This window comes from Neoarius graeffei, chromosome 2, assembly GCF_027579695.1.
Source record: "Neoarius graeffei isolate fNeoGra1 chromosome 2, fNeoGra1.pri, whole genome shotgun sequence".
NCBI classification, from domain to species: Eukaryota; Metazoa; Chordata; class Actinopteri; order Siluriformes; family Ariidae; genus Neoarius; species Neoarius graeffei.
Window position 1 is genome coordinate 105,105,536 of NC_083570.1, and position 12,293 is coordinate 105,117,828.

Genomic DNA, 12,293 nt, shown 5'->3' on the forward strand with positions numbered 1-12,293 from the left:
CCGAACTGTGTGGAAAAGGCCGTTTTCTCCCGGGATAATGGAGTCAAGGGGATCTGCCAATATCCCTTCGTCAAATCCAGTGTCGAGTAAAAGCGAGCCGTGCCTAGTCAATCGAGCAGCTCGTCAATACGAGGCATTGGGTACGCGTCGAATTTAGACACTGCGTTGACTTTTCTATAGTCCACACAGAACCGGACCGACCTGTCGGCCTTGGGTACCAAGACCACCGGGCTGCTCCAGTCACTGTGGGACTCCTCGATGATGCCCATTTCGAGCATGGTCTGAAGTTCTTCCCGAACCACCTTTTTCTTGTGTTCTGGCAAGCGGTAAGGGCGGCTACGCACTACCACCCCCGGGGGCGTCTCTATGTGGTGTTCTATGAGGTTAGTGCGACCGGGCAGGGGCGAGAACACATCCGAAAACTCGGCCTGCAACTGGGCGACCTCCGTGAGTTGGGTCGGGGAGAGGTGGTCTCCACAGGGGACCGGAGAGGTACGTGATGCCAATGTCCCTTTTTGAACCTCCGGCCCCAGCTCCGCCTTCTCCGGAACTACCGACACCAATGCCACGGGGACCTCCTCATTCCAGAGTTTAAGCAGATTGAGGTGGTAGATCTGTAGCGCCCCCTCCCTGTCCATTCGCCTTACCTCATAATCAATGTCCCTGACTCGCCATGTGACCTCAAAGGGTCCTTGCCACTTGGCGATTAATTTGGAGCTCGACGTGGGCAACAGTACGAGTACCTTATCTCCCAGAGTGAACTCTCTAAGGCACGTGCCCTTGTTGTACAGGCGGGCTTGCCGTTCCTGGGCCTGCCGCAAATTCTCCTGAGTTAGGTGGGTGAGCGTGTGGAGTTTTGCATGCAGGTCCATAACGTACTGAATTTCGTTTTTACTCTGTGAAGGTCCCTCCTCCCAATTTTCCCACAGCACATCTAAAATGCCGCGCGGCTTACGCCCGTATAACAATTCAAACAGGGAGAACCCCGTGGAGGCTTGGGGGACCTCTCGCACTGCAAATAAAAAGGGTTCGAGCCATTTATCCCAGTTACGTGCGTCCTCACTTACGAATTTTTAAATTACATTCTTGAGGGTGCGATTGAACCGTTCAACTAAACCGTCCGTTTGTGGGTGATAAACGCTGGTGCGGATCGGCTTAATACCTAATAGCCCATACAGTTCGCTCAGTGTTCGTGACATAAACGAGGTCCCTTGGTCAGTCAGAATCTCTTTCGGGATTCCAACCCGGGAGATGACGTGGAAGAGGGCCTCCGCAATACTGTGTGCTGAGATATTGCGAAGAGGCACCGCTTCTGGGTATCGCGTTGCATAGTCCACCAGAACCAATATAAAGCAGTACCCTCGTGTTGACCGATCTAATGGCCCGACGAGATCCATCCCAATTCTTTCGAACGGGGTCTCGATTAATGGTAGGGGGCGCAAAGGTGCTTTTGGAATGGCCGCTGGATTTACTAACTGGCATTCGCGGCACACCGTACACCACTTACGGACATCGCCGCGAATCCCCGGCCAATAGAATCGGGCCATTATCCGGGCTAGTGTCTTATCCTGCCCTAGGTGTCCAGCCATGGGATTAAAGTGAGCCGCCTGAAATACTAATTCCCGGCGGCTCTTTGGAATTAACAGCTGTGTGATTCGCTCTTTCGTCTGAGTGTCCTGCGTCACTCGGTATAATCTATCCTTCATAATAGAAAAATAGGGGAAGGACGGGGTGGCATTCGGCTGGAGCGTTTGACCATTGATTACTCTCACTTGGTCAAACGCATGTCGCAGAGTCTCATCTCGCAATTGTTCTAATGGGAAATCCGTGAGGGATTCCCCAACAGAAAGAGGAGGAGCCGGCGGCTCCTCACTCTGTCGCGGAGATGATGTAGACGGCTCTGCGACAGCAGCTCCAGCCAAAGCGACACCGGGACCTCCCCCTGTCAAATGGCAGGACCCACTCTTTACTAAGCACGTCATTAAACCCCGAAATCCCGGCCAATCAGTCCCCAAAATTAAAGAGTGGGTAAGGCGACGATTAACCGCCGCCTTCACTATAGATTTTTCCCCTCTGAAAAATATGTGGACCGACACCAAAGGGTAGCTGTGAACATCCCCATGCACACACAACACCTTCACCCCCTGTGCTCCCCCCAATGCCTCATCTTGCACCAGGCTTTGGCGGATCGAGGTCTGATTGCAACCAGAATCCACCAACGCCTGATATGTAGCCCCTTGTACACTCACCGGTATGCGATATGCTCCGGCCCGATCGAGGGCAGCTTCTGGCGCGTCGGGGATCCGTACCACCGCGCCCACCTCCATTGCTGCGCACTGTTGTTGCAGGTGGCCTGGCTCCCCGCAGCGCCAGCAAACCGGCCCGGGCTTTCCCTCTGCACCGGTGCTCTGGGGCTCACTCACCTGAGGGGGGGGAGAGACAGACACAGAAGGGAGAAACGGGAGGGCACCACGGGTGCGGCGGGCCGGCTGGGGTGGAGCCGGCCCCCGTCTCCATGGTGGGGGAATGGGGCGAGGACGGGACACAGAAGGGAGGGGAGAAAGAGAGAGAGAAGAGGAGAGAAGAGAAGACGTCGTCGGCTGTCCTGCCACCGGAACAGCTGCCAAATGATCCTCCACCAGTCCTATTGCCTGATCCAGCGACGCCGGGCGGTGGCACTGGACCCACTCCGCGGTTCCGGCTGGTAAGCGGGCGATGAACTGCTCCAGCACCACCTGATCAATGATTCCCTCGGCGTCGCGATCGTCGGCCCTCAGCCACCGCCAGCAGGTGTCCCGGAGCTGCTGGCCGAATGCGAACGGCCGGCCGACTTCCTCCAACTGCAGCGCACAGAAGCGCTGGCACTGGTGTTCTGGTGTGCGCCCCACGCGCTGGAGGACGGCCCGGCGAAGGTCCACGTAGGCCAGCCGGCGGTCGGCGGGGAGCTGTAGCGTGGCCAGCTGCGCCTCTCCCGTCAGGAGGGGGAGGAGGCGCGCCGCGCGCTGCTCCATCGGCCCCCCCGAGGCTTCGGCAACCTGCTCGAACAATGTGAGAAATGCCTCGGGGTCGTCCTGTGGGCCCATCTTGGTCACAGTGAGTGGAGACGGGCCCGCGGCCGGGGCGCTGGTGGACCCCGCTGACGCGAGGAGATGCCGGAATGCCTCGCGATCTTCCTGCTGGGCCAGCACCAGGGCTTCGAAGTGCCGCTCTTGCTCCTTTCGGAGCGTGACGAGCGCCTGGTGCTGGCTTTGCTGAGCCGTAACGAGGGTGTGGACCAGGTCCGCAAACGGGGAGGATTCCATGGGGCTGCGAGGTTGGTGCTCCACCTTTCTCCCGGGTTTCAGCACCACTGTAGAGCTCTCTGAAGTGTGGGTGGAGCACAGAGGACGGCAGGACAAAGCTTCAGGTACAAATAGGCTTTTTATTGCCAGACTTTTCAGTATAACAACACAGTCTTATTCTGGTAAAGACACACACACACGCTGTGTTCTGGTCCCGGGAGGAGCTCTTCTCTGCTCTCCCTCTGCCTCCTTAAATAGGGCGCGGTTACTGGGAAGACACACAAACACAGGTTAATTACTGTCAGGTGTAGTGATTCTGCCACTCACCTTCCCTGGCTCCGCCCTCCTGTCACAGACCGGCGCTTGACCACGCCCCCGCTGCCACAATCACTAATAGTGACATATCCACTACTCACTACCCTAAGTATTAAGTAAGGATTTCAAGTGGGTATAAGAGAAACCACAAGCTTATAATATGGTCTTAAGTATATGACTGTTGTTATTGAAGATAAATCTTCAGACATTGTTTTTTTTTTGTTTCTCAGTATGTTCCTATGATCTTGTACACAAAAACACTTCTCAGGAATTACATTCAGTGTTGGAGATGATGACATTTACAAAATAAAAACAAAATGTGATCTGATTGATCAAAACTGTGATTAAAATTCATGCATTTTTGGAGGGGATGGATGTCAGATAGTACTAGGAGCAGTGAGGGCATACATTTCTGACTTTATAACTAACTGAAGGCATGATCTACCATCAAACCTATCTTAATAGTGTTGCTGTGTGCCACATTTCTGACACATCCACTGAAGGTGATAATGAGAAAAAAGACATTTTATCTTATTACAGGCATTTAGGAGGCATTCTTATCCAGAGCAGCCTGGGGAGTAGTTGGGGTTTAGGTGCCTTGCTCAAGGGCATTTCAGCCATCCCTGCTGGTCTAGTGAATTGAACCTGTGACCTTTTGGTCCCAAAGCTGCTTTTCTAACCATTATGGCTTCTTATAAACCCAGATGTACAGTTCACTCTCCCTCATGGTGTACATAGGTGTCTTTCAAACAAAAGCAGGAAAAACAAATTATTCTAATTGGTTAATTGTACCGGTATTTCACACCATAGTAGTTGGCAGCCAATAAAATGTGATTAAACATTAAATTAATGTTATTGTACATTATTATAGTGCAATCGATAGGCATAAAATGTTATTTGACATTGAATCACATACATATTTGTACAGTAAGTATGCTATTGATGTTTATTAAAGCTATAAAATGAGCAATGAGCAGCAGTGTGTATGTTATGATGACGATTTATGAACTGGAAAATATTTCATGGAGAAACTCAACACACCCACCACCATGATTATGATTCTGCTTCTCAAAAACTGTTCTACGAAATAACACATTTCTCACTAAAAAGTCACTGTTTCACAATGAAAGGACTGCTTGTTTTGGCTCTCGGTTCAGATCTTGTCTTTCTCAAAACCAGTGGTGAGAAATGACTCAAAACAACATGGACAAACAGGACATCTTGTATTTGAATTCCATGACAAAACAACAAAGGGACAAAGGAAACAGCACTGTAGAAGATACTTCAAACCTTTGATATAAATCCCAAAGCCACTGCCAGAATGGTTTCCTCTCAAAAACAATTTGGTGGCATTCTGAATTTATATATTTTCACATGTATGTATATGCCCATATTTTTTATAATATTTTGTAATGTGCATTTGATCATATATTTCATGTTAATTTGGGTGCTATAAGCAATAAATTATTATTAAATTATTATTGTATATTTAATTTGAATTCAGTTTTGCTCAAATTAAATGGGGAAGTCGTGGCCTAATGGTTAGAGAAGCAGCTTTGGAACCAAATGGTTGCCTGATCAATTCCCTAGACCAGCAGGAATGGCTGAAGTGCCCTTGAGTAAGGCTCCTAACTGCTCTGGGTACATTGTACATCGGTCTGGATAAGCGTGTCTGCTAAATGCATGTAAAGTAATTTTTATTATAATATAATAGACTCTATTGTATAATAGACATTGTCACAAAGCAGCTTTACAGAAATCCGGGTGGAGATTTAAATCAAGCTCAAGACAAGATCCCTGATTATGCCACACCAAAAAAAGACAAGGAAACTCTTAGAAATGACACACTCATGCATATTCCTAGATCCTCCTATATTTAAAGAGGATGAGTATTAATATAGTCCTAGACTATTTTCAAGGAATTACAGTAATATTTCCTGCTTGCATGGTTTTCTCTTTGCATTTCTGAGAAAAATCCTAAAGTAGGCTTACTTTATTTGGGATTGGTTGAGTCATATTCATTTGCCATCTCTGTGCTTTTTTTTTCACTGTGCAGCCAAAGAGTGTTGAAATATCTCCACCAATCATGAACAATGAATGCTTTGGATTGTCTTCACTGGTACTAAAATGATAGATGATAGAAAGGAGACAATATCATGAAACTAACACTGTCAGAATAGGGCTTTTCAAACATTTTTAAAGGTTTCTTTCCAAATGGTTTCTCTCAATTGAGTTATTGGATTGGAAGCATTTTATATTTATAAAACATATGTATCAAAGTGTGACCCTGTAATGGCCCTTTTCCACTACCCTTTTTCAGCTCACTTCAGCTCACTTCAGCCCGACATGGCTCGCGTTTCGACTACCTCAGAGCAGCACGACTCAGCTCGCTTCAGCCTTACTCAGCACCCAAAACTCGCACGGTTTTGGAGTAGGGCTGAAGCGAGCCAAACTGAGCCGAGTGGGGCTAGGGGCGTGAGGAGACACTCCCCTGTGCACTGATTGGTGAGGAGGCATGTCCTCACATGCCCACACACGCCCCGCGAGCATGCTGGGATCTGTAAACACCGTGAACCCGGAAGAAGAAGAATTACGAATTACGAGAATTTCTGAAGCCTTATGTGCCTCGCCTCATCTATACACTCTTGCCAGTATCTGTTGGCATTGTCGGTGACAACAAGCCACAGCACCAAGACCAGCAACACTAATGACTCCATGTCCTCCATGTTTATTGTTTACTTTCCGGGTCGTGAGACTACCGCTTAAAAGGTCACTGATGTCACTGTTTGCGCCGCCTAACGACATCATGTGACGTCCACCCACTTTCGCTAACTCCACCCAGTGTGTCCACCCACTTCCAGCCAGCACGGTTCAGCGCGGTTGTAGTCGAAATGCAACTCCAACAGCTCGACTCAGCCCAACTCAGCACCGCACAGCTCAGCCCAACTCAGCCGCATTGGTAGTGGATAAGCGGCTACAGATGATGGATGGATGGATGGATGGATGGATGGATGGATGTATCAAAGTCTTAACGAAACAGATTAAAGTTCTGGGATTAGACTATGGATCTGATAGCTAATTCAGCCCCATCTAAGGTATGATAAAGATTTTAAAGCTTTTCCTGGTTATTGGAGTATTTTGATCCTATTGAGTTACACATCGATCCTGAGATATTAGTGATGCTGACCTCTTGCCTGATGCCCTACTTCTGGCTGGAGTCTTATTACATCACTCCTGTCGAGGATGGCCCCCATATGGATAGTCGAAAGTTGCACTTGGAAGCTGGCCCTGGACACTTACAGTTGTGCTATGATGGCTGAGGACTACAGTTGACATGATAACTTTAGGACTGCAGTTGTCATGAACAGTTTTACACTCAAGTCACCATCAATTAATGGACAGTTGACAACTTCAACAAAATAGACTTCATACTAAAACTATAATGAATTTCCTGGTTACACAGTTGAATTTTGTGACTATACAGGACACAGTTATAATAGTGAGTTATTTATAATCATTCAATCTGTTATCAACCAGATGAGAATGAGTCTCGTTCCTCTCAAGGTTTCTTTATGTCGTCTGAGGGAGTTTTTCCTCACCACCGTCGCCATAGGCTTGCTCATCAGGGATAAATTAGGAATAAAATTAGCTCATGTTTAAAGTCTTTAAAAGCTGCTATTGTTAAAAGTGCTACACAAGTAAATTGACTTGATTTGTGAAAGAGCAAATCTATTTATAATGCTTGTCTAATAGGGATACAAGTTGGTTTTGGAGGAATGACAGTCCTGATACATCAAATTCCCTGCAACCGAGGAAGGGTTATATTTCTAACATGCTTTCCTCATAACATGGGTTGCACTTTCACTCATTCACTTCAAGAGAAAGTGAGGAAATGACTGTAAGTAGCTGCTATAATTAGTATAGCAGCCATTAATAATTAGCGGTGATAACCCCAGTCTCCCCCGTGGTAAGATAAGGTAAAATAAATTTTCCATTCATGACGGAAAAAATTGACATTTGACAATACCACTGAATATGCTGCGATACAATACATTTCCATTTCGAGTTGATTGAGCAGCATACTGTTGATGTGTTCAGAATCTGAGGTTGGCCTATTTTTAATTCCCATAGAGAGTCATTGAGAAGGACTGTTTTAAAAGTATCAGAGTTACAAGCAAATAACCTCATTAGCCTGTTCAGTTATTTCCACATCAGTTTAAACTAATGAATTATTTTTAAACACCAACATACCAGCTATTTGTCCATTTTGGATAATAACTGATTTATGATAGCTGTATTGAGTACTTTCAATTTATGCATCGATCCAAATCATTGGATTGTGAGACCCGTAGCGAGAATCCCCTGTGTCCTTGTTTCGCAGACATTCCACAACATTAAATGTCAATCTAATTTGATAAAAAGTGTGACCTGTCTCATATATAAATATGGGTCCTTTTAGAATTTGGGCTACATTTCATGTCTCCGAGATAAACCTTTTGTTATTTTCCACAAAAGAAATCTGTACTGAATCAGTTTTGAACAATAATGCAAATTATGACAAACTTTCACCAATAGCAATGCTTGATGTACAATTTAGACCCAATTCATCCATAAACATTAACTAAATGACACCCCCTCCACACACACACACACACACACACACACACACACACACACACACACACACACACACTATTGGCTGTTTTTGACTCCTGATTAATAGATTCAACTGGAATAAACATGAAGTGATTCAGTCCAACAATCTGTTTTTGGGGGCTTATTCTATTAACTGTTATAAAATCAATTGCATAGTAAATCTATTTTTTTGTATTCTGTGAAATTTCAGGAATAAAAATATATACTTCTAATTCATCCCAATGTTCTTGTCAACGCTGCTAACTCTGTTATAAAACTGCATAAAATCCCCAAAGACTTTCAGTAATACGCATGACACCTGCACAGAGTGATGTCACTTCCTCCGGCAGGAAACTTCAGAAAGGGGCTTAGTTTGGTATGTTCTGTTTCTTCTCTCATTAATATGAACAAAATTCTCAGGATTTTACACCAACAGTAGATTGATTATTTAAGAACTTTATTCATCACATGCTTGTGAAATTCCTCTCTGCATTTAACCCATCTGAAGCAGTGAACACACACATACCCAGAGCAGTGGGCAACCATGCTAACAGCACCCAGGGAGCAGTTGGGAGTTAAGTGCCTCGCTCAAGGGCACCTCAGCCCAAGGCCATCCCATATTAACCTAACCGCATGTCTTTGAACTGTGGGGGAAACCGGAGCACCCAGAGGAAACCCACACAGACACAGGGAGAACATGTGAACTCCACAAAGAAAGGCCCCCACCAGCCACTGGGCTCAAACTCAGAACCTTCTTGCTGTGAGGCGACTGTGCTAACCACTTACACCACCGTGCCACCCAAACTTGTTAAAATTGTTATTGGGATGTTGGAGTGAATCACTCATTTTTTTAAAAAACAATAATATGTTTAAAATCCATAAAATTCTGTTTTTATACATGCCATGGGGTTGCTAGTTTGAGGTCAGCATGTGGAGTTAAGACACAAAATGGTGGGAAATGTCAACTCTGTTGTCGTCAGTTTTGTTCATGGATTGCCCAGTTTAACAATAACAGAGTTGCCGATGGCTAACAGAGTCAACACTTGAAATGAGATGTACCCGCAATTATAGAATGGGCCATATACATATATACATACAGTACCAGTCAAAAGTTTGGAAGCACCTTCAAATTCAATGTTTTTTCTTTATTTTAATTAACTAAAAGACACTTTCCTCCTGTGGGTTCACCACCCACAGAGGTAGCAGTAGGGGTTTGGTGCAATGTGGATTGGGTGGCAGTCGAAGGCAGGGGCCTCGACGACCTGATCCCCGGACACAGCGGCTGGCTGTTGGGACATGGAATGTCACTTCGCTGGGGGGGAAGGAGCCTGAGCTTGTGCGGGAGGTTGAGAGGTACCGGCTAGAGATAGTCGGGCTCACCTCCACGCATAGCTTGGGCTCTGGAACCCAGCTCCTCGAGAGGGGCTGGACTTTCCACTTCTCTGGAGTCGCCCGTGGTGAGCGGCGGTGGGCTGGTGTGGGCTTGCTTATAGCTCCCCAGCTCAGCCGCCATGTGTTGGAGTTTACCCCAGTGAACGAGAGGGTCGCCTCTCTGCGCCTTCGGATTGGGGAGAGGGCTCTTGCTGTTGTTTGTGCCTACGGGCCAAATAGCAGTATAGAGTATCCGGCCTTCTTGGAGTCCCTGGGAGAGGTACTGAGGGGTGCTCAGACTGGGGACTCCATTGTGCTACTGGGGGACTTCAATGCTCACGTGGGCGACGACAGTGACACCTGGAGGGGCGTGGTTGGGAGGAACGGCCTCCCCGATCTGAACCCGAGTGGTGTTTTGTTATTGGACTTATGTGCTAGTCACGGTTTGTCCATAACGAACACCATGTTCGAGCATAGGGGTGTCCATAAGTGCACGTGGCACCAGGACACCTTAGGTCGGAGGTCGATGATCGACTTTGTAGTCGTTTCATCTGATCTCCGGCCCTATGTCTTGGACACTCGGGTGAAGAGAGGGGCTGAGCTGTCAACTGATCACCACCTGGTGGTGAGTTGGATCTGCTGGCGGAGGAGGAAGCTGGACAGACCTGGCAGGCCTAAACGTATGGTGAGGGTCTGCTGGGAACGTCTGGCCGAGCACTCTGTTGGGGAGGTCTTTAACTCCCACCTCCGGGAGAGCTTTTCCCAGCTTCCGAGGGAGGCGGGGGACATTGAGTCTGAGTGGACCATGTTCTCTACCTCCATTGTGGACGCAGCTGTTCGGAGCTGTGGCCGCAAGGTCTCCGGTGCCTGTCGTGGCGGCAATCCCCGAACCCGGTGGTGGACACCGGAAGTAAGGGATGCCGTCAAGCTGAAGGAGTCCTATCGGGCCATGTTGACCTCCGGGACTCCTGAAGCAGCCGACGGGTATCGGCAGGCCAGGCGTGCTGCAGCTCAGGCAGTTGCGGAGGCAAAAACTCGGAACTGGGAGGAGTTCGGGGAGGCCATGGAGAAGGACTATCGGTCGGCCTCGAAGAAATTCTGGCAAACCGTCCGGCGCCTCAGGAGGGGGAAGCAGTACTCTGCCAACACTGTTTACAGTGCGGGTGGGGAGCTGTTGACCTCGACTGGGGACATTGTCGGGCGGTGGAAGGAATACTTTGAGGATCTCCTCAATCCCACCGTCATGTCTTCCATTGAGGAGACTGAGGCTGATGACTCAGAGGTGGACTCGTCTATTACCCAAGCCGAAGTCACTGAGGTGGTTTGCAAGCTCCTCGGTGGCAAGGCACCGGGGGTGGATGAGATCCGCCCTGAGTATCTCAAGTCTCTGGATGTTGTGGGGCTGTCTTGGTTGACACGCCTCTGCAACATCGCGTGGCGGTCGGGGACAGTGCCTCTGGAGTGGCAGACTGGGGTGGTGGTCCCTCTTTTTAAGAAAGGGGACCGGAAAGTGTGCTCCAATTATAGGGGAATCACACTTCTCAGCCTCCCAGGGAAAGTTTACTCCAGGGTACTGGAGAGGAGAATTCGACCAATAGTCGAACCTCGGATCCAGGAGGAACAATGCGGTTTTCGTCCTGGTCGCGGAACACTGGACCAGCTCTATACCCTTCATAGGGTGCTCGAGGGTTCATGGGAGTTTGCCCAACCAGTCCACATGTGCTTTGTGGATCTGGAGAAGGCATTCGACCGTGTCCCCCGTGGTATTCTGTGGGGGGTGCTTCGGGAGTATGGGGTTCGGGGCTCTTTGCTAAGGGCTGTCCGGTCCCTGTACGAACGGAGCAGGAGTCTGGTTCGCATTGCCGGCAGTAAGTCAGACCTGTTCCCAGTGCATGTTGGACTCTGGCAGGGCTGCCCTTTGTCACCGGTTCTGTTCATAATTTTTATGGACAGAATTTCTAGGCGCAGCCAGGGGCCGGAAGGAATCCTGTTTGGGAACCACAGGATTTCATCTCTGCTTTTTGCGGATGATGTTGTCCTGTTGGCTTCTTCAAACCAGGACCTTCAGCATGCACTGGGGCGGTTTGCAGTCGAGTGTGAAGCGGCTGGGATGAGAATCAGCACCTCCAAGTCCGAGGCCATGGTTCTTGACCGGAAAAGGGTGGCTTGCCCTCTCCAGGTTGGTGGAGAAGTCCTGCCTCAAGTGGAGGAGTTTAAGTATCTCGGGATCTTGTTCACGAGTGAGGGAAGGATGGAGCGTGAGATCGACAGGCGGATCGGTGCAGCCTCCGCAGTGATGCAGTCGCTTTACCGGTCCGTTGTGGTGAAGAAGGAGCTGAGCCAAAAGGCGAAGCTCTCAATTTACCGGTCGATCTACGTTCCGACTCTCACCTATGGTCATGAGCTTTGGGTAATGACAGAAAGAACAAGATCGCGGATACAAGCGGCTGAAATGAGTTTCCTTCGCAGGGTGGCTGGGCGCTCCCTTAGAGATGGGGTGAGAAGCACAGTCACTCGGGAGGAGCTCGGAGTAGAGCCGCTGCTCCTCCACATCGAGAGGAACCAGCTGAGGTGGCTCGGGCATCTTTTTCGGATGCCTCCTGGACGCCTCCCTGGGGAGGTGTTCCAGGCATGTCCCCCCGGGAGGAGGCCCCGGGGAAGACCCAGGACACGCTGGAGGGACTATGTCTC